This window comes from Motacilla alba, chromosome 2, assembly GCF_015832195.1.
Source record: "Motacilla alba alba isolate MOTALB_02 chromosome 2, Motacilla_alba_V1.0_pri, whole genome shotgun sequence".
In the NCBI taxonomy this organism is placed as follows: domain Eukaryota; kingdom Metazoa; phylum Chordata; class Aves; order Passeriformes; family Motacillidae; genus Motacilla; species Motacilla alba.
The window spans coordinates 106,903,098-106,922,139 of record NC_052017.1 but is presented as its reverse complement, the minus strand read 5'-3'; the positions used below and the strand labels follow the sequence as shown (position 1 = coordinate 106,922,139).

The 19,042-nt window shown below is 38.9% G+C and overlaps 2 long non-coding RNA genes across 2 annotated transcripts in view; one reads left to right on the top strand and one right to left on the bottom strand.

Moving 5' to 3' along the window:
- Positions 1-3,356: 3,356 nt before the first annotated feature.
- LOC119698237 lies at positions 3,357-4,960 on the bottom strand. The gene is made up of 4 exons (XR_005256094.1): positions 4,844-4,960; positions 4,331-4,468; positions 4,012-4,165; positions 3,357-3,473 (listed from the first exon to the last, which is right to left on the bottom strand). It is a non-coding gene; the product is annotated as an uncharacterized LOC119698237 (long non-coding RNA).
- The window catches only part of LOC119698238, a 62,200-nt gene continuing 46,533 nt past the window's right edge, over positions 3,376-19,042 (top strand). Inside the window, exon 1 of the long non-coding RNA XR_005256095.1 lies at positions 3,376-3,483. This is a non-coding gene — a long non-coding RNA (uncharacterized LOC119698238). The remainder of the gene's footprint in view (positions 3,484-19,042) is intronic.

Here is a 19,042-nt window from a genome sequence, read left to right as displayed (position 1 = left end):
CCCAGAGGTGACATCTCCTCTCTCTGCTCCTGGCTCGGGATGCATGGACTACTGTGAGCATGTCATCATCATGGGAAGTGCAAGAGCTTCCTCAACCTGGCAAGCTGGTTACCTGCTTGAGAGGACATGGTGATGGGGAAGCTCTTCAGAAGAGAGATTCTGAATGTCGAAGTGTTTCTTCTTTTTTGGTAATGGCTCAATCTAACTGAAGAACTGTATTTATTACAGATTTTGCAAACATCACTAAATTTTTCTGAACTTATGGCAAGCTGCACTTTTTTTCTTTTACATTTTTTTCTTTTTTCATTTTGATTTTTCCCCTTTATTTCCTTTTCCTTCTTCTTTCTTTTTGTTTTTCTTTATCCTTTTGGCCTTTTTTTCTTTCCTTTTTTTCTTTTATCCTTTTTATTTTTTTTCTTCCTTTTTTTTCTTTTCTTCAAGGGAAAGCTGGTTGTGTTCTTCTTACTCTCAAGTTGCATTAGAATAGTGCCACAAAATTCAACACTCTTTCTTTCTTTCTCTTTCTTTCTTTCTTTCTTTCTTTCTTTCTTTCTTTCTTTCTTTCTTTCTTTCTTTCTTTCTCTCTCTCTCTCTTTCTCTCTTTCTTTCTTTCTGGCAGTTGGCTCCAAATATTTTGTTTTACAGATTCTAGAGCCTTATTTGTTTATTCTGCTTTAACTCTGCTGGTATAAGATCTCCCTTTCCCAAGAATGTGGACATGGATATATGAGATAAAGGTCCTACACATGTTTTGAATGTATCTCTAGTGGCATATCTTACTACGGGTGAATCCTGTATTAAGTAGTTTGTGGTGGTAGCAGCAGAAAGGCCTAAGGGATAGAGCAAGGATATCAAGGATGTAACTGTCCTGTTGGGATTTTACTAACAGAACCACCTCAAGTACAGGATATGAAAGTTATGGTGATACAGAGTGCTTCACCTCAAGCAATTCCAGCAAAATACAGAACTCAAGGCTGTTGCAGCTCCAAGTATTGTATAGGGACAGGTTTGATGTGCTGCAGCGATTCCACCTTCCATGAGGACACCGTTGGTTGTTCCCAAGAGCACAGCAATGCTTTCCTGAAATATCAGTGATGATAACCTCAGCCACAGCATGAAGTTAATGAGAACATGTGGAGTCGGAGACGGAGAAATACTGATGTCAATTTATAACTGAAGTTGGATCCAAATACAGAAGTTATTCCTATATGCTGGAAATACCAATCACATTACAATTATAAATAAATTAAATATAAATAAATTAAAGAGGTCTCTGTTGTCAATGGCACAGGTGCAGACAGGGAAAGATTTATAACTGATTTATTTTCTTGTCCATGAGAGAACTGCTCTATTGGTATGACAGATTTAAATGCATTCAAATTGGAGAAACTGTGCTGGTTTTAGTCCATTATAACTAAAAAGCCTGTTATACTAATGTAGATGAAGACTTGAGGTTAAGACGTGCTGAGGGACAGAACACCACTTGTATTCTCTCTGTAGATAGCAGAAAACATACACAGAAATTAAATCCTCTGCATTAACAATTTCCACTAATTTACTATGTCAATTGCAGAATAGAAAGTCATTATATTTCCACTGTACATCACTCTAGTGTAAAAAGTTCATAAACCATTAGGATAATGATTTCTACCATTACTTGTCAGTAATGTGTGAAAAGATTTTGTTATCATCCATTTACATTAATTTCCACATGCATGCATTTCCTCAGGAATGCAGACTTTCTGAAGTGATTGCTTCCCATTGATTAATGTAGCCAGAAGTTTCCTGATTTGCCAAATGTCATGGAACACTTTATTAATGGTGCCTGTTATGTGTATAAAGCTTTGCATCAGGAGAGGTTTCACCTATAAATTAGTAAATCTTAGAAATATTCAGTTAAACAAGAAAATATTTCTAGTGTGGTTGCTGTGTTGGGGACTCACTCCTAATGCATACTAGTGATCCTTTGCCTTGGGATGAGTGAAAAATTAGAGGCTAATTTTAAGTAGTCTCTAAGGTAAAGAACCATTTGGATAAAAGTGAGCCATCTGTATGCAATACAATTTTGAAATGCTGTTCATCTTCTTCTCAGAAGGAACAAGCCCTGCCATGATTACATCCATTTAGGACTGGATGTCAAAATCCACAGGTAAACTTCAGTCTGGGTGTAAGGAGATGATGTTCACATAGCTCACCATCTTCTCCCTTTAAAATAGCACCTCTCTGACAAAACTGGTTTTTGATGGGAATTTTTGATTCTTCAGCAATAAATTTTTTCAAGGGACCAAGTAGTTTCCAGAAAGAACAAGGCATATATCCTTAGATAAGAAATAACCCTACACTAGAACAAGGACCAGGGATTTAAATTTTCAGGGTTTGACTTATCAATTCAAATTAGTAACACAAACCTCTGCCACCAGCTGTGTTGTGACAGTGTCAACTTAGGTCTTCCTGCAGTAGTTCTGTTTTGTAGAGTTAGAATGGTGACTGAGACTCAACCTGATCCCTCATAAGTGGAGATCCTCATTCCCAGTTATCCAGGCCTCTTTTTCATCCTAGTTTGAAATGTTTTCTTTCTCCCCTAACTGAGAAAGGGGCATATTTGAAACCTTTAATTGGAGGCAGTAAAAACATTTTCTGTTTACTCAATAGAGTGATTTGAAAGCAGCAATATGTGCCTCTACTCCTTTTGTTTTCTCTTTCTATGAACATTCAAGTGAAAAGGATTTTGTCCTCCATGTTTGTAGAAAAACAATTTTAGCAATTTATTTTAAAGTACCCTTGGAAACCAAATACTATATTTTGCCAAGGTAAGCACTGTTGCTCAAGGAGCTTGAATATGCACTCATCTGGGTAATAGGAACAACACTATGTGACTAATAAAATCAATGTCTGCTAAGTAATGTGGTTCAAACTGGAAATGTTTTCGATCACTCCAGGGGCATGTTTTTCTCCTGACTGAAGAATAAAATAGAACTAGTCTAACAGCAGACATTTTGCAATGGAAAAAGTTAATTTATATAAAGCAGGATATTAATAGGTCTGAGTAGCTCACCATGAAGACAGCATCTCTGATTTGATGCTATCTTAACTTTGTCAAAGTAACATTAGCCCTTGCCTTCATATAAAGTGTTCAATTAAGCCAATTTCTGCCCTTAGTCCTGACACAGCTTGTTGTTAAAATGCACTTTGAGTATTGAAAGGCAGACTAACCTGTCATTAGACATAGCTGAGAAGAGATCTGGCATAATTATATACTTTCTTATTGCTGAAGTGATTGCTCAATATTAGACCTGCAAATTGCTGGCAACCATGAGGCACTGGGGCACTGCAAATGTGGAAAGGCAGCCTGAAGGAGTAACACCGATAGAGTGAAAGAGTTCAAAAGCTTCTTCAAAGTCAGGTGAGGGTATTTCATACCCAGGCTCAGATGACACCGTGTGCAATGTGGCTGAAGAAGAGGCATTCCTGACCTGTACCAAGGTAAGAAAAACAAGTTAACAGCTTTGATTCACTGAGAATCATCTGGAAATATTTTTTCTTAAGAATATGTTTGGTTTTTTTTTCATTTCTACTCATTCTTCCTGCTAGTAAAATACAGTAATTTCAGTCCAGTTCCTCAATTTAAGGACTGTAGTTTTTATTCCTATGAAAGCAGATGCAGGGAAAATCTTTAGTGTGTAGAAAATAAAGCAAGCTGTCCAATTAAACCACACTGATTCCTAATTCCACTGTGGTCTGTCTGAGAAGGCCATTAGGAACAAAAAACATCTCTGAGGAACATTTTTCTGGCACTTCACACTCATGAGGAAGGTATCTGCAGGCAGCCAGACATGCAGAGTGCCTGGAAAGGGGGGAGACACTTAGGAAACTGAAGTTCTGCAGCACTCTGCAGCATTTCCTTGCAATGGTAAGGAAGAATAGAAATGATTAAATAGAGCGAGCAATCCCAAGCAGGAACTGCTGTGATTAGGGTGAGACCTGAGAAGACACTCAGCATCAGACCCTCACCTCTTTCATGCCTATCCCTTCCACAGGGCTGTGGGGTGCCCAGCAGGCAGGCAGGCAGCTGTGGGGCACAGGCAGGCAACTGAGGGGCACAGGCAAAGAGCCATGGCATGTAGGCAGGCTCTCCATAGTATGCCAGTGAAACAGTCCTTTGTAACTGCATTGAAGAGGGCAAAATAGTATTTTCTTACTTTACCATGAGGCTGCAGTAAATGTCTTCAATACATAATATTATACAGGCAATTAATAGACAAACATTTCTGTATCTAGAAATGTGGTGGAATTCAAGTTAATCCCACTGGTACAGAGCAATAACACTAACCTTATTAAACATCATACCCAAAGGCAGTAGGTTTACTGCAGAGCTTTCATATCTAGCAGTGAAATTCCAGGCAGTTATAGCTTTTAATTTTAAGGTAAACACTGATAGATCCATCATTTGGAAATAGCCAGCTGCAAACTGAAAATAGAGAAACAAAATACTGTGGATGAAATGTGGTGCTTATGTGCTGCCTTCTATCACCATATAGCAGGACACTGTTTCAGAATCTATGAGATTTGGCAACAAAAAGGAAGATTATGGAAGAACGCATTTGTTTTACGGGGAAATGCACTCCAGAGCTGTGTACAGAGTAGGAAGCCAAGCCAGTGAATGTCTGCACCAAAGTCAACAAATAAGCTGATTGACAGTGTTTGTTGATAACAACCACAGTCTTTCTGTTACACCCAGCCAAAGCAATCAAAACTCAGTAACCATGAAGGGACAGTATGAGTAAGATCTACAGTTAATGGATGAACAACAGCAGCCATTCAAGCTTAAAGAGAGCTTGCTCACCAGAATTTGAATGTTCTTTCTGCTCCTGGTAGCAATAGAAGTGGTTTCTTCCTGCAGCATATAAGACAACCCTCAGGATACCTGGTAGAGAGTGAATGTTATTCCTAGGGCTGTTTTACTGTGTTTCAGCTTGTTTTCTTGGCAGCATTACAGGGTGTAATTCTGTGAATCATGAATACGATTCATACGAGCCAAACTGACCTTTGAAATTGGGAGTAGGCAAATACATCAGAAGAAATTCAAGCTCTAACAAATAAGCTGATAAAATGAATGAATTATATTTATAGAGCCTGCCAGTCTATTAAGAGGTCACTTTGACAGCCCTGGAGGTCCAAATGTGAGAGTTTCCATTCTCTCCTGCATACCTGAGCAGCCATTCATACATATTTAGTAACCAGGTGCATTATCACTATTTTGGCTCTTCATGCAAATAGCTCTCGGATAAATCTCTCTGTAGAATGCATTGTGTGGTATAGAAAACTATGTTTTTGTGGGTCTGAGTGTTCATGAAGTTCCTGAAAACCTTAACAAGACTAGCCAAGACAAAGAGGGGGAGAGATGAAGAAGACTATGGCATATGTCTAAAACACCTAGAACTGACCTTGACAAAGGGCTGGACAAGGACCTGTTTTGAGCAGGCAGCAACACCCTTTTCAGCAGCTCCTGCCAACCCACATGTCCCTGGGTCTGTGCAAGCACATGAGAGGAACCCAACTGAGCAGATGTGGCAGTGAGTGAGATAGGTGCAGGACATGACTGCCAGCATAGAGTGAAGTAAACTTCCACCAAAAGAGCACTAGAGTGTCACCATTTTAAAAGTTTTCATCATTTAGTGACTGTAGGCAGTTTGAAAGACCTACACCCTAGCTCAGGTTTGTTTTGTGTGAAATTGTAGACTCCAGAAGTGCTGGAGGAAATTTAAGTCATCTCTTAGCTGGACTATTTTTCTAATCAAGGGATCCTTGACAGTTGAGAACCTGACCTGCCATGATCCTGGAGCCCATAGCTCCACGTACAGTAACAAACTGTTCTTCCAAGCACCCCAGGGATAATCTGTGCCATTAGCAGGTTTGCAACCTCAATTTTCAGTTAGGCATTTAGAAAAATTGGCACATGCAGTTTGTATGCTTCTAAAACTGTGGCTTCACTCCATAGCTGTATTTGATTTCTGTATATGAGCCCTTAAAGCATTTTGGAATCTCTCTCTGGAAGAGAAAAGCAGTTTAATATAAAAATCTGTTTGCTTTTTTTTATTCCTAACAGCAAGGTAAATAAGAAGTGCTGAGAATTGCATGTGACTGGAAGATTTGAGGTTTGCTTAGAGCAATTTCAGTGGTTATTTTGAACCTTCATAGCAAAACAATATCATTTCCTTTCTTCACATTCATAACTTACCAACATGTTTACATTTTCAGCTGAACATTTCCATTCTTGGCTGTGCTAAAAGGTGATACTCTGTTTACTGGATATAACACTGAGCAAAATCCCTTCAACCTTTTGAATTACCTCAGGCTGAAAAGTATAATCCATTATCTAAATATTCTCCCAGTGTTTTTCTAGTAGAATAATATAGCACGACTAGTTGAAGATAAAAGCTTGGCCTGTATATAGCAATTGGTAAGGATTTCTTTGGCTGGAGATGAAGGAAGAAGGTTTAAAATAAGACCACCTCTGTGTGTGCTCAATGAGTGTTTTGCTTAGATTGCAACACTCTGCAAAGCACAATTTGCAGGCCTCTCTATAAAAATTTCCTCTGCCTGTGTGAATAAGAGGCTGGTGCTGAGGCCACCATGCTCAAATTGCCATGAATAAACACTATGAAAATGTAAAACCAGAGTCCTTTAATATAATTTAAAGGAAAAAGAAACAAACAACCCCCCCAGCAAAAAAAAAAAAAAAAAAACCAAAAAAAAAAAAAAAAAAACAACAAAACCAAACAAAAAAAACACCCCCCAAAAAAACCCTCCAAAACCAAAAAACAACAAACCAACAAAATAAAACATTGCTTTGATACAATGTGAATTTAGACATTGTGTGTATATTCACAGAAACACAGCATGTGTGCACATGTCCACACACCCACACATGCACAAGCACACCCTTCCTTTATTTAAAAAAAAGTAATAATTTAAACTCCTTCAGCACTCTGATCTCCATTATTTTTCATATTAAATTGACTGTCTTTGATTGTGAGGCTACAGCCATGTGCACAGATAATTAGTCTCCATGCAAATATTGGTTAGTCAAAGAGGGGACATTGCTTATTTCCTGGAAGATATGAGCTTTAGCGCACTATTGGAGTCATTTAAATGGTATCTTCTTATTACGAAGAACTTGTGTATAACTCATTATTCATTTTTTCTTTTCAATAAAAATAATAAAACATAATCTCCTTCATGTCTTTTTAGGTGCATTTTAAGCTGTGCAGTGTAACACGATCATTTGAACTCAGTAACATTTTTTGCTTTTGCCTAAACATTTTGTCGAAAATTAGAGAATCAAGAGATCATCCCATCTATCCTTTTACCCACAGCAGTCAACTGTACATTAGCTGACAGATGCCAATCTATTTTGGGAGGCTTCCCAGGAAATCTATGCCTGTGCCCTGCTAAATTTACCACTAGAAAGTTTTTCCCTGACATCTATGCCTAATCCCTTGTGTTGCAAGCTGGGTCTATTAATAAACACTTGCACTCTTTTTTCTACCCTGCACCCTTTTTGTTACACACTACCTAAAAATGTAAAGAGTGTTTCATCAGAACCTTTACAATTGAAATAAAAGAAAATTGCCATTTTCTTGCAGATTTTGCTCCTGTTCCTACAGTGCAATAAGCTTTATTTTTATTTGCTTTTTTTTTGGACAGCAGATATTATATTATTCACTCAAACAAAAAATATATGCCCAGGTTCTTTTCTGCAAAACTCCTGTCTTTCCAGAAGTTTACCAGGTGTATTTACACAAGTCAGTGCTTCTGCATGTCCCTAAAACCATGGACTCATTTTGTCTGTCTGTGTTTCCAATTTGTCAGAATTTTTGTTCTTTCTTACCTTTCTCTCTTTCCATGTTGGTGTACCCTTTAGATTTAGTAATCATTCTCCTTTCCACCATCCAGCTCATTAACAACCACATGGAAAGCTAGTAAGGACCCAAGACAGATCCTTACAGAATGCCCTATTGGTGCCATTAGTAACTGCCTTGCATATAGTTCAGCCAGTTTTGTGTTCACAGTCTTATTTGCAACTTTATCTGCTCCTAATGGTTTTGAACCTATGTCTCAACTTGCTGGCTATCTTCTGTGGGTGTACAACACGGACCCCAGTCTGAAGCTGGGATTGGAATCTCCGCTAACAGACCGCCAGTACTGAGGCTGTATGAATTAGTCAGGGAGTCATTAAGGTTGGAAAGGCCCCTAAAAGGGTCAAGTCCACTTTTTGATGCCTACCATCGGGTCTGCAGTCCAGTTGATGCAGATAGTGCAGATAGTGGGGGAATCAGGTAAATGTCACCAGCTACCCCTTCTGAATTAACACTTACAGATCCATCACAAAAGGAGATGAAGTGCTGGTAGTTTTCATGGAAGTCTGAGGTTTAATTGAGGAGTTTAAATCCAGCTTTTGTCGGTACCCAAGGTCCTGCAGTTACAATTTTCCCTGTGTGTATCTACATCTCTGAATGAAGGATGTGAAACCTGCCTCCTCTGCCTAGGGTGGTTTGTTTCCACTTCTGGGAAGAAGGGCACAGCTAGATAAGGGCTTCATCTACCATAAAAGCCTGTGGTCTGTGAGGGGAGAGACACGACTGGGATTTCTGCCTGCTCACAGGTGAAGAACATAATCTCAACCTGCCACATACACAAAACCACTTCACAGATGTGAAGGACACAGAGGTTTGTGTGCCCCCTTGCTTGTTAAAAAAAGAGACAGTAGAGTGGTTCTGTTTATTTTTTCATGGCAGAGCTGAATTAAAGTTCATGTACTCCCTGAAGGTTAGAAAGTCTTGCTTGAGTCCAGAGCGCTCTGGGTCTTCTCCTGCGTGCACATGACACGTGATCAGGCTTAACACAACACGAAGGGTCATGGACTGAGCAAAGGCTGCAAGTCTGTTGGTCTGTTAGTCTCTAGTGATGGCCACCTGTGAGACTGACCTGTCCGAAACTCACTCCTCCCTGTGCTCACAGGGAGCTTACACAGCTTTCTTCACTCCTCACTACCTCAAAGTCTTACAACATGCTTGTGGAGGATTGGGATACAGACCCTCTCCTAAGCAGTTTTCCAGCTTAGAAACACCTCGTTTGCATTCTGTGGTAGGGGTAGGGCTGCTTGCAGCTTGGGGAATGCTTGAGGGAGACTGATGTGTGCTTGCCCTGTATGTGTCACTGTTTAGCCTCCAGTTGGGCAGACAGATACATAGGATTGATTCAGGGTAATCTTAGTATAGTCTAATGCCACCGTTAGGTTTTTTACAAAGGCAGCCTGATTATGAGATTATCTAGAGCCTGGATAGCTGGATGTTATTCTTCCTGTCTTTCTTCTTGTAATTCCCAGTGGTAATCTCTTATCTAAATATTATACAATGAAAAAACAGGAGGTTGGCAATGGTAAAATGAATAACGAGTTATTGACAGTAATTATTCTGCAATTTATCTGTAGTCCACAGCCTTGCTTCATCTGATGTTTATTTTTTCTGATCCAACCTTTTACTCATTTGTTTTCTTACTTGAGTAAAAACATCCTTAATGACTTTTTCTTGTCCAGAAAAAGAAAGTTCTTTAGCAGAAAAAGAAAGGCTGACCAGAGAACAGCTTTCACTGACATATTTGTTGTGAGTGCTTCATACTTTGTAACATATGTGGGAATAATATGTAAAGCAATACCACTAATGATAGGATCTCCTACAACAGCAAGGTAGGCAAATTCTATGGTACATAGGAAAAATAAATAGACAATGCATTGCAAAATAACAATTTGCCACAATGTGTCAGGGTGAGCTCCATAAAACAGCTGGGACAAATTTAGCAGCTGTTAATGGGTACTGATGATACACCAGGACATGAAGCTCAATAGGAAAAGAGCTGTGGAGTGAAACAGCTGAAATTCCTAATGTAGACACCATGACCAAAGAGATGAAGCAAAAAATGAGGAAAGATATTAAATCTAAAAAAAAGAATAGCTGAGCTTAAATTGTTGCAGCATGCAGCAAGGCTTTTGCTGCTCTGGATGACAGAATGTCTTGTTGCAGTGACTTCATTAAAGTGGCAAATACACAGCAGCCCAGTGCTACTTAAGGACATGTTCAAATCATCTCAGGCTATTTAGTTTAGATTTCAAGCACCTGTCCTGAAATCAGGAAATCCAAAATAATGCCACCACAACAGAGCTTCAGGTATGTAGTCAAGAAAACTAAAGGGGAAATGAAGACACACAATACATTCAGTACTGGGAACATGAAACCAATTTCTTGAAAAATGAAAACACACAAAAACAAGCACCCCATATAAATCTTCTACCTCTATTTCTATTTTCTGTTCCACAGAGTCTTATATTTCATTCACAAGCATAACCTCTGAGCATTTCTCCATATTGCCTAAGCAACATGTCTACCATCTTTCATCTAATTCTTTTGTTCTGTGGAGAAGCATGGACAGTGGTGTCTCTCTTTATGTTTGGTTTCAAAAGGATTTTTGATTCATTTTTTACATGCAAGCTACTATAAAATTCCTAGGGGAGAATGAAAGTGCTAGAATTCATGACTGTCTGTAGTTCATTGGAAAACCTATTTATATAAGCTTCTGAAAAAATTCTGTTCATTGAGGAACACACACACACACACACACACACACTCTCCCCCAAAACCACTAAAAATTGCTGTTGGAGATTTTATCAAGCTGCATTATTAAAAGCCTTATACTTTTGGGGGCAGGTGGGTATCTCCTACACCCATTCCCTGGGAATGAAGGGAAAGAATTGCAGAGTTTTGTGAAGACTAGAATGTGAAGGGAGTTTGTAATGCAGCAGTGGCCACTTTCTCCATTATGCCTAATATTCCTTGTGCTTTTCTTCTCAGGTTGCTGCTACCTCAGGTTGCTGCTACCTAAAGACAGAGATGATGACACTGCAGTAAAGAGCTAAAATTTTCCTTAAAGTAGACTTGTTTAGCTAGTCTCTATTTGCTAATCTTCTTCTGCAGCCTTACTAGGCAATCAGAGGAGTAGTGAGAAGAGTGGGGAAGGTGCAAATGGGAAATGAGAATAACCAAGTGCTTAAAGCACTCTCTGACCAGCTGTACAAAACCAGCATTTCCAGCCCAAGAATCAAGGAGAGAGAGGGCCTGGGATATGTTTGGAATCTGGAATGAGAAGTAGCTGCTGTGGCCAAGTTTTTAGATGGAGAAGGGCGTGTTCTGGGGAGTCTGTGTGCTGAAATCACTCAAGCTCCCCAGCTCACAGATGCTAAAACAAGAACTCCCCCAGCTGTTCAATCCAGCTGCCTTGGAGAGCTGGATAGCTACAAACCTCATGAGCTTCTCCATCCTGCAGCATTCCATGAAGTTGAACGGGCTTGCTAATCTTTACCTCACCATTTACATTGCACGTACCCTGCTTCTCCCAGCCACATTGCTTTGTTTTAGTGAGTTGGCAGGAAATGGAAAATCTGTGTCGGATTCTTATATGTTTTCACAGCTGCCTAGTCACAAATATGACAAAGTGTAATAAAGTTCTCATAAGGAGTAATCCTTGCTGTGACAATATGCAGTAGCCAACTTGTGTTTTTCTGCAGTTGCCACTGCTGTCATTTATTTCTCCATGAAAGGTGGGTCTTCTGAGGGTACTATAGGAGCACCTGCTTCATCAGGGCTGTGGGATGCACTCAAACACCTATCAAACACACATAAGGGAAGGCTGATATAGAAAGTTATGCATGCTCCAAAGGGAAGAGTCTAAACTCAATGTTAAACAGTGCTGAGCAAGGCCTGTTCCAATCTCATTTTCATATTTACACTTAGTATTTAGCCATAAAATACTGCAGCTTACAATTGGTTGTGTTGGCACCATTTTGGAGTCCTGGCATTAATAGTTTATGCAACAGGCATTAAAGTTAACCATGGAAGTATTTTTAAAGATGCAAGCATTCATGTGCTATAAAGCACATGATGGAGAACCTAATCAGCTGGAATGTGTTTTGCTTATGATGTGCAAGTCTAACCTAGCATTGCAAGTTTGAAAGCCTAGAATTCTTCCATCAGAAAGTTTACTGTGGGCCCACAATGCCTTACTGCATTTTCATTCCTAGCTAAAGGGTGTAATTATTCCTTGGTAACTTTCAAAACTAAAAATGAACATTTCTGTGAGCTCATACAGACAGAAAAGCTCTTTAAAACCCTTGCCTCAGCCATGCAGACTGCTCCTGTTGTTATCACTAAGTTTCACACAGCTTTTGTCATCACACTTTTCTGTCTGTCATCAAAGAAAGTGTAAGTTTTGGTTCTTTTATTCAGCAACTGTAGGTGCTAGATCTTAGCTGTGATTTAGAAAACACTCTGTTCTTCTTTTTGTGAGTGAAAATTCCTGCCAACATGAAAGTAAATGTATAGAATTAGAGGAAATATTTAATATCGGAAGGTAATAAAAAAGGAGAAAGAAGCTAGGAATTTTAAAGGTCTAGTAGGAACTTAATTTTTCATGTGATACTTAATATAATCCCACTTTTCAGTCCTTTGTCTTCCCTACAGGCTTTACTTACTTGATCTGAAGAGAATCAATAAACAAAATTGTCCTTGTGTCATGAACTGTTATTGGCCTTCCCTGTTGCATTTCTACCTCTGTCCAAATACCTCTCCTGGTTATGCTGCTTTGTCAGGAATGGTCTAATAAGTGATAGCCAAGACTCAGGTGTGAAGGAAAAACAATATCAGGAAAAAAGCAGACAGGCCCAGTGCAATGGTTTCCCCTGATAGCTTGTTTCATATATTTTCCTCTGCAACACCTTCAGTGGAAGAAAGCTTCACAACAGTGTGACTTAGCAGCTCCTCTTCATGTTTTGTGGTTTTTCCCTTCTCATCTTTTCATACACACACTATTATTTTCTCCTAGGAATCATGTCTGTTGATAAAGGCAGCTAAACAAAAATCTGGAAAATTATCTTTCCTCTTTTTAAAAGCAACACCCAGCTCATATGGAGGTGTAAATATAAAGGAGCTCTTGGGCTCTGTACATATACAGGGGCTCACCAGTCATTCTGGTATGATTCATCCACTAAAGGGCTACAATTTCAAGTTAGTTGGGCCAGTTAGTTGAATAATTTGAAGGAGCAAGTAGATCTTTGCACCTAAATTCCTTGAATTTGCATTTTGAAATTGGTAAGTAGTCCTGCAAAGGAAACATCTTCTTATTCTCCTTTCCTTTTGTTTTGACAGATTGGATGTGTTTGCTTTTTCCCTAACTGATTACTCTTTGAAATACAATATGTTGTTATCATCAGTGTGAGATACTGTGAACAGATCTGAAAATCACTACTAGCTTGAGAAAGGAGTCAAATTGTGTATCTGCATTTCTGTAAATCCAAATTTCTATGTCCTCATCACCTGCACTGACACCCAAAGGGATACCTTTACCAGTATTGATTAGGTCACTGTCAATCAAAGTCAAGCCCACCTGGAATGGGAACAGGGTTTAATGTCAATACCTGCAGAGCAGTGTGTGGATGTGAAGGGTCTGCAACACTTTTGATTATAAGAAAAGCAAGAGAGATGCACCCTGCCTTCAGACTTGTGAGGGCACTGATCCTTACTCTGCAGTGTGGGGATCTTTGTGTCTTAGAAGCCTTTGAGAAAACAAAATGCCAGAAAGCTTCTTTTGCACATTTAATCCAGTCCTGTTAACTAGGAATTCTGCTTTGAAAATGTAGGCCAGGTCTTAGAAATGTAGATCATAGGTCTTCTGCATTTTAAATAATTAATTTTCTATCTGTTTACTTTCTACAGTCATACTTTCTACAGTGGTCTCTATGAAGCATCAGGGAAAGAACCTTGCAATTGGCCAGAATAAAGGTGATTTACATGCAAGTATAGAGAGTGAGGAGGGATGAAGAAGGCAAAATGAGTCTTTGACACCTAAGAAGTGATGGCAGGTATGTGATGAGTGGCACATCACATAATAAATCCTAAGGAACACCTGTTAGCATCGTAAATTGAGTGGAAGAGCTACGTGTTGGGCTGAGCCGGTGCATAATTGGAACCCTGGAATGTATTTGTGCAGCTTGCAGCAGGAGTCCAGAAATATGTGGACTTGGCAAAAGCCATCAGTTGCATCAAATAATTATGAAATACTTGAAAGCCCCAGGTAAATAACCTCTTCAGAATTGGCAGGCATCAATGGGTCATTCTGTTCTTTCCTTCTTTATATGGTGAGCTGTTGTAAATCCCCAGTGAAAAATCCAGTGAGGCAGACAGGGGAGAATGCAATCAGCAATCCAAGCAATGGGAACAAAAAGAAGAATGGCACTTACAAATTTTCCTACCAACGCCACAGTCCTTTCCAATTCCAGTCTGATAGAAAGGATTTAGCTGAGTAGCTTGGCTGGGTGAAGTGGAGTTTTTACAAGTCTAACACAAAGGACCAATACATTTGATTTGGTGGACGTGTAAGCTCTAACAATAATATTCAGCAAATTCAATTCCTTAATCATTGTGACCATAAGAACCAAGTGTTTGTAATGTTCTCAGTGCATGCAGAGAGTAATTACATTGGATTTTAATAAGACTTGCTGTGAATTGTTGACCAATGATTCACTATGGGGGAAAAATTAATTAAATTTTAATGTGAAAAGTTATTGTTAATTAAAAGTTGTATGAAAAATAGCCATAAAAAGTAGTTAAGGTGTGCAGATTTGAAATTACTAAAAGGGCATATAAAGAAAAGGAATAAGATGTTTTTGAACTGGATTGTATGCCTACAGGTTAAATGCCTAAAAACACCAATCCACATGCAAATTTGCTTCTCCAGCCATGAAAAATCTGCCTCAGGAAGATGAGCACCCTGTGACAGATGATAGCTTGCACCTATGGCTGTAGAAATAGGAGTTGGCTGTGGGATCAGTGGGTGGGTTGGACTCAGGAGAGACATTTACTATCACACCCTCTACATATTGGCCTCTGCAGAGCTGACAACGAAAAAGACTGTGACAGCTAAGCAACCAGTGCTGGAACACCGACAACTGGAAACAGTGACATTGCAGCCTTGGGGGGCATTCCACTCTATGTCCCCACCAGATATGTCACTGACTTCATCCATGTTTCCATCCCCTATCAGACTTCGCTTTCCAGCCCCTACAATTTTTAGAGGGCCCTTAAAAAACACTCCAGTTATGCAGAAGCTGGAGAGAAAATGTCAGAAAGAAACTTGGTCCCAAGTGGTCCCAAAAGTGACTTAAGTATATTTTATGGTTCTCAATGAAAAATTTTGATCATCAGGATTGCAGCTGTGCTGCTGCCCAGCTCCACTGTACTTGGGCTACTGCAGGTTCCCCCCAAATCAGGACCTGCTTTTGAGCATGACCAGAATACAAAGAAGATGTGGTTAAGACGTGGTAAGTCCAGACACCAGTTCATGAATAAATCTGATTAGGATCAATATTTACTTCATTTTCTGAGACGTTTGGACAGAGCCTGGTACACTTTTATAACAGCTACTTCACCAAAATTAATGAAATGAAATAACATAGCTTTTCTCCTGGGTTATTTTTTGGGGAGGGGATTTTGTACAGGACGTTTAAGCTGATTGGGAGGCTTTTTGTTTTCCTACATGTTGTGTTGTCACTCTAGGCAGTGTTATGGGCCATGCTTGGAGGGCCAAGCACCAAAGTTAAATAATGTAACACCAGCACTGTGGAAATGAAGTCCTCTTATAACTCCAGACCTTTGTGTTTTCCTCCACAACAAGCCTATGAAGGATCAGCAGGGTCTGAAATAGTTTGTGTGGGTTGCATATTGTGCTCCTTTTACAGATTTCTTTTTCCTTTTACAGTCGAGAAATTCATGTATTTTAAGTTACTTCATCATACATGTCTCATTCAGATCATTATAATGAAATCAGCAAGGTTAAATCACACATTACAAAGTGCTTTTCCTTAATCATCAGTTTATCCAAAGGACTGACAACTGAGCTATTGCACTGGGTAATCCAATGCCCATTTTCCCCTCAAGGATTAGGATTTATTTACTCACGAATGACAAACATCTACCGTCTCATTTTGATGGTATTTGTGCAAATGAAAATTTAAAGTCTTCCCCATTATATGGTAAATTCCTACAAAAACAGCTTCTTAAATTCTCAAATATATGCATCTGTATAGTCAGCTTTAAAAAAACTCAGTTCGGTGGTCTGAAAGATATTGGAATATAACACATTACAGGTGGTGCAAATACTTTACAGTAAAATATTATTCACTTAACTCTATCAGGGGGTCAGTGACCAAAAGAGGAAATATAACTGCAGTCTAACTACTGAGATTCAGTTTTCCAAACAAAAATGAGCTTGAATTTCTTCCCAATGCTTAATATTTCTTAAAGGGCTTGAATTTCTTCCCAATGTTTAATATTTCTTAAAGGGCAAATAAATAATTAGAATTAAATCTCAGTTTTAATTTAGCTTTGTGAATACTCTAATTGCAGTCCTAAAAGAAACCCATGTGGAGCTTTTAACAGATGTTTGCAGAAACCTGTACCTCTTGATTGCTGAAAGCATCTCTAAATATTAAATCAATAGACATATATGTATGACCTTTCAAAGAGCAGTTTGTATGTCATTCTCAGTAGCTCCATGAAAACGTTCCAGTTAAAATGTCAACAGTGGGATCGCTTTTAGCATCAAAGGTTATTCTTGCTACACAGTTCTATAAGGATGGTGACCCTAGCCACACATGCATAGCTGCACCAACGAATTATAACATTAACCAAATGTAACAATTTATTTTATCATTATGGTGTTGCCTAAATCACATCCTTGTGTGACTATTAATAAGCACAGCTAAAAAATAGAATTAGTGGAGAGGTTATCTCAGAAAGAAAGATCATGACTGCTTTCATGCAGCTCAAAATGCAGAGCATGACCTTTGAGAGCAAGGAAACAGTTGAAGGCAAATTATTTCTAATACTATAATTCCTTCAAATATAATAAAAAATCCAGGAAAGGCATTTGCACAAAAATTAATGGTTGATCCCTGATCAGTGTACACTGGCCTACAGCTATGCAATTGCACCTGACCTACTCAGGGGAGCAATGGCAGTGCCAAAAGTTTTGGAGCAGGTGACCACCCAAGTTCTTCTCCCATCCCTTGCAGGCTTACTGTGGGAACACAAGAACCTCTGTGCTGGCACAGAGCTGCCACTTTGGGGACTAGTTGTGAATGGGGCCTTCCCGGAAGATAGAGGAGGGGCTTTTTTTTTTTTTTTTTTTTTTTTTTTTTTTGTGTTGCTTTGACATTAGTGCTTTGTTCCTGAGTTGTGCATTACCCGGAACCAAATTCTTTCTTATTTTGCCTGATTCTATACAATTAATTCAAGCCATGTGTAGCTGTTCTCCATTGGCAATGGACTGTCAGCCACTGCATCCATTTTGTCACAATTCTGCATTTGAATGCAATCATACTTCTTAGTCTGACAAGTACCTAAATATCTAGAGTCTACTCACTTGTCCTGTGCCTATAATCAATAATTCATTCTCTGAATAACTCCATAAAAATGGCAAGGATGATGAATATTTTTTTCTCTCTCGGTTTAAAATAAAATCCATATTAGTTTCATCAACTGGCAATTATTAATGTACCTTACTTCACCAAGAATTGATTTGATTCTGACAAGTTCTTAATGTCTTTAAATTAAGGTAAATAATTGCTATCCATATTCAGCAGTTTAGTGCACCGACATAAGATGATCCTGCTCTAATGGGAGACATATCTGTGAAACCTTGAAGAATATTGGGTAAAAGCCTTCAGCTGTCCCTTTTGTTTGAAAGCTTGTGCTGGACAGGCTGTAGGGGTAGCAACAGCAATAAACGGAGGCTAAACAAAGCTTGGGGCTCAAAACTCAGAAGCAAAATCAAGCTGAAGATTTTTAGGTTGAGACACAATATATATGAAATATCTCATCTCTATTTCTAGGTTTATTTCCTAATAACCTGGAAATTGTTGTATAAATGCCTACCTTTTAGAATGCCTCACAGGTTTGACATAACTATTAATAATTCAGGAGTTTGGAAGGATGGTCTGTCTGTGACATTAGCTTGTCATAAAATTGCTACATTTGATCCTATGAATATGGCTATATTACATATACCTCGTATGCACAATTTGACTTCTGTGGCAGATATTTAGCTCAGCTATTTAAACTTCTTTGCTTAGTGCCTTGCCTCTGTAAAAACCTGTGAAGCAAAGTGGAAAGTACTGATAATAAGAACAGACTGAGGGACTGTGGATAGGATAGGTCTTATCTGAATTATAAATCGACTGTGTAATAATTAAGTAATATGGTTGAATTGGAAGTGTCATCAGTATAAAGATCTCATGGCTCTTAGTTTCACTACTGTCTTCCATTTTTGGCTGATGTACAGGTGTGTTTGGCTGTCCAGTGATCCACTTCTGAGCAAAGGATATTGAACCTAAATGTTTGAGGTTAAGTGCAAACTTTACTTTACAGTAGTTGACGGAGGGCTCCTAAATCAAATGAAGATTCCTATATCCAACGTAACCTTGCATATAAATCTGTCCCAGGTCTTTTTCAAAGTCGCTTGTCCCTACCTGTTAGAAGAAAAGTGTTTTTCATTTCTCAATATCCCAGCAATGAGATTCATTGGGAAGAGCTGAGCTCATTGATATAAGGTGAAAATCCTCAGAATGAGGAAACTATGACTTTTTAATGGTTTTTCTTTGTATGGATGGCATTGACGTGCCCAGACCTCAGGAAAGTAACAATGATTAAAAAATAAAAATAAAAATCCTGTTTCAAATTCACAGTATGCAGGTAGAGAAGTGCTGCATGGATTTAGTAATTTGTTTATTTAAAATGGCACTGCAGGCAAGAATTTCAGCCATCCCACCAGAGTAAATTGTACTAAAGTGGGCTACAAGTGTTGTTAAGGCCCCAGACATAAGCCTCTTCCCAGCAGGATAGCTCACACAAGCTTTCTGGAAAAATGCCTGTATTCA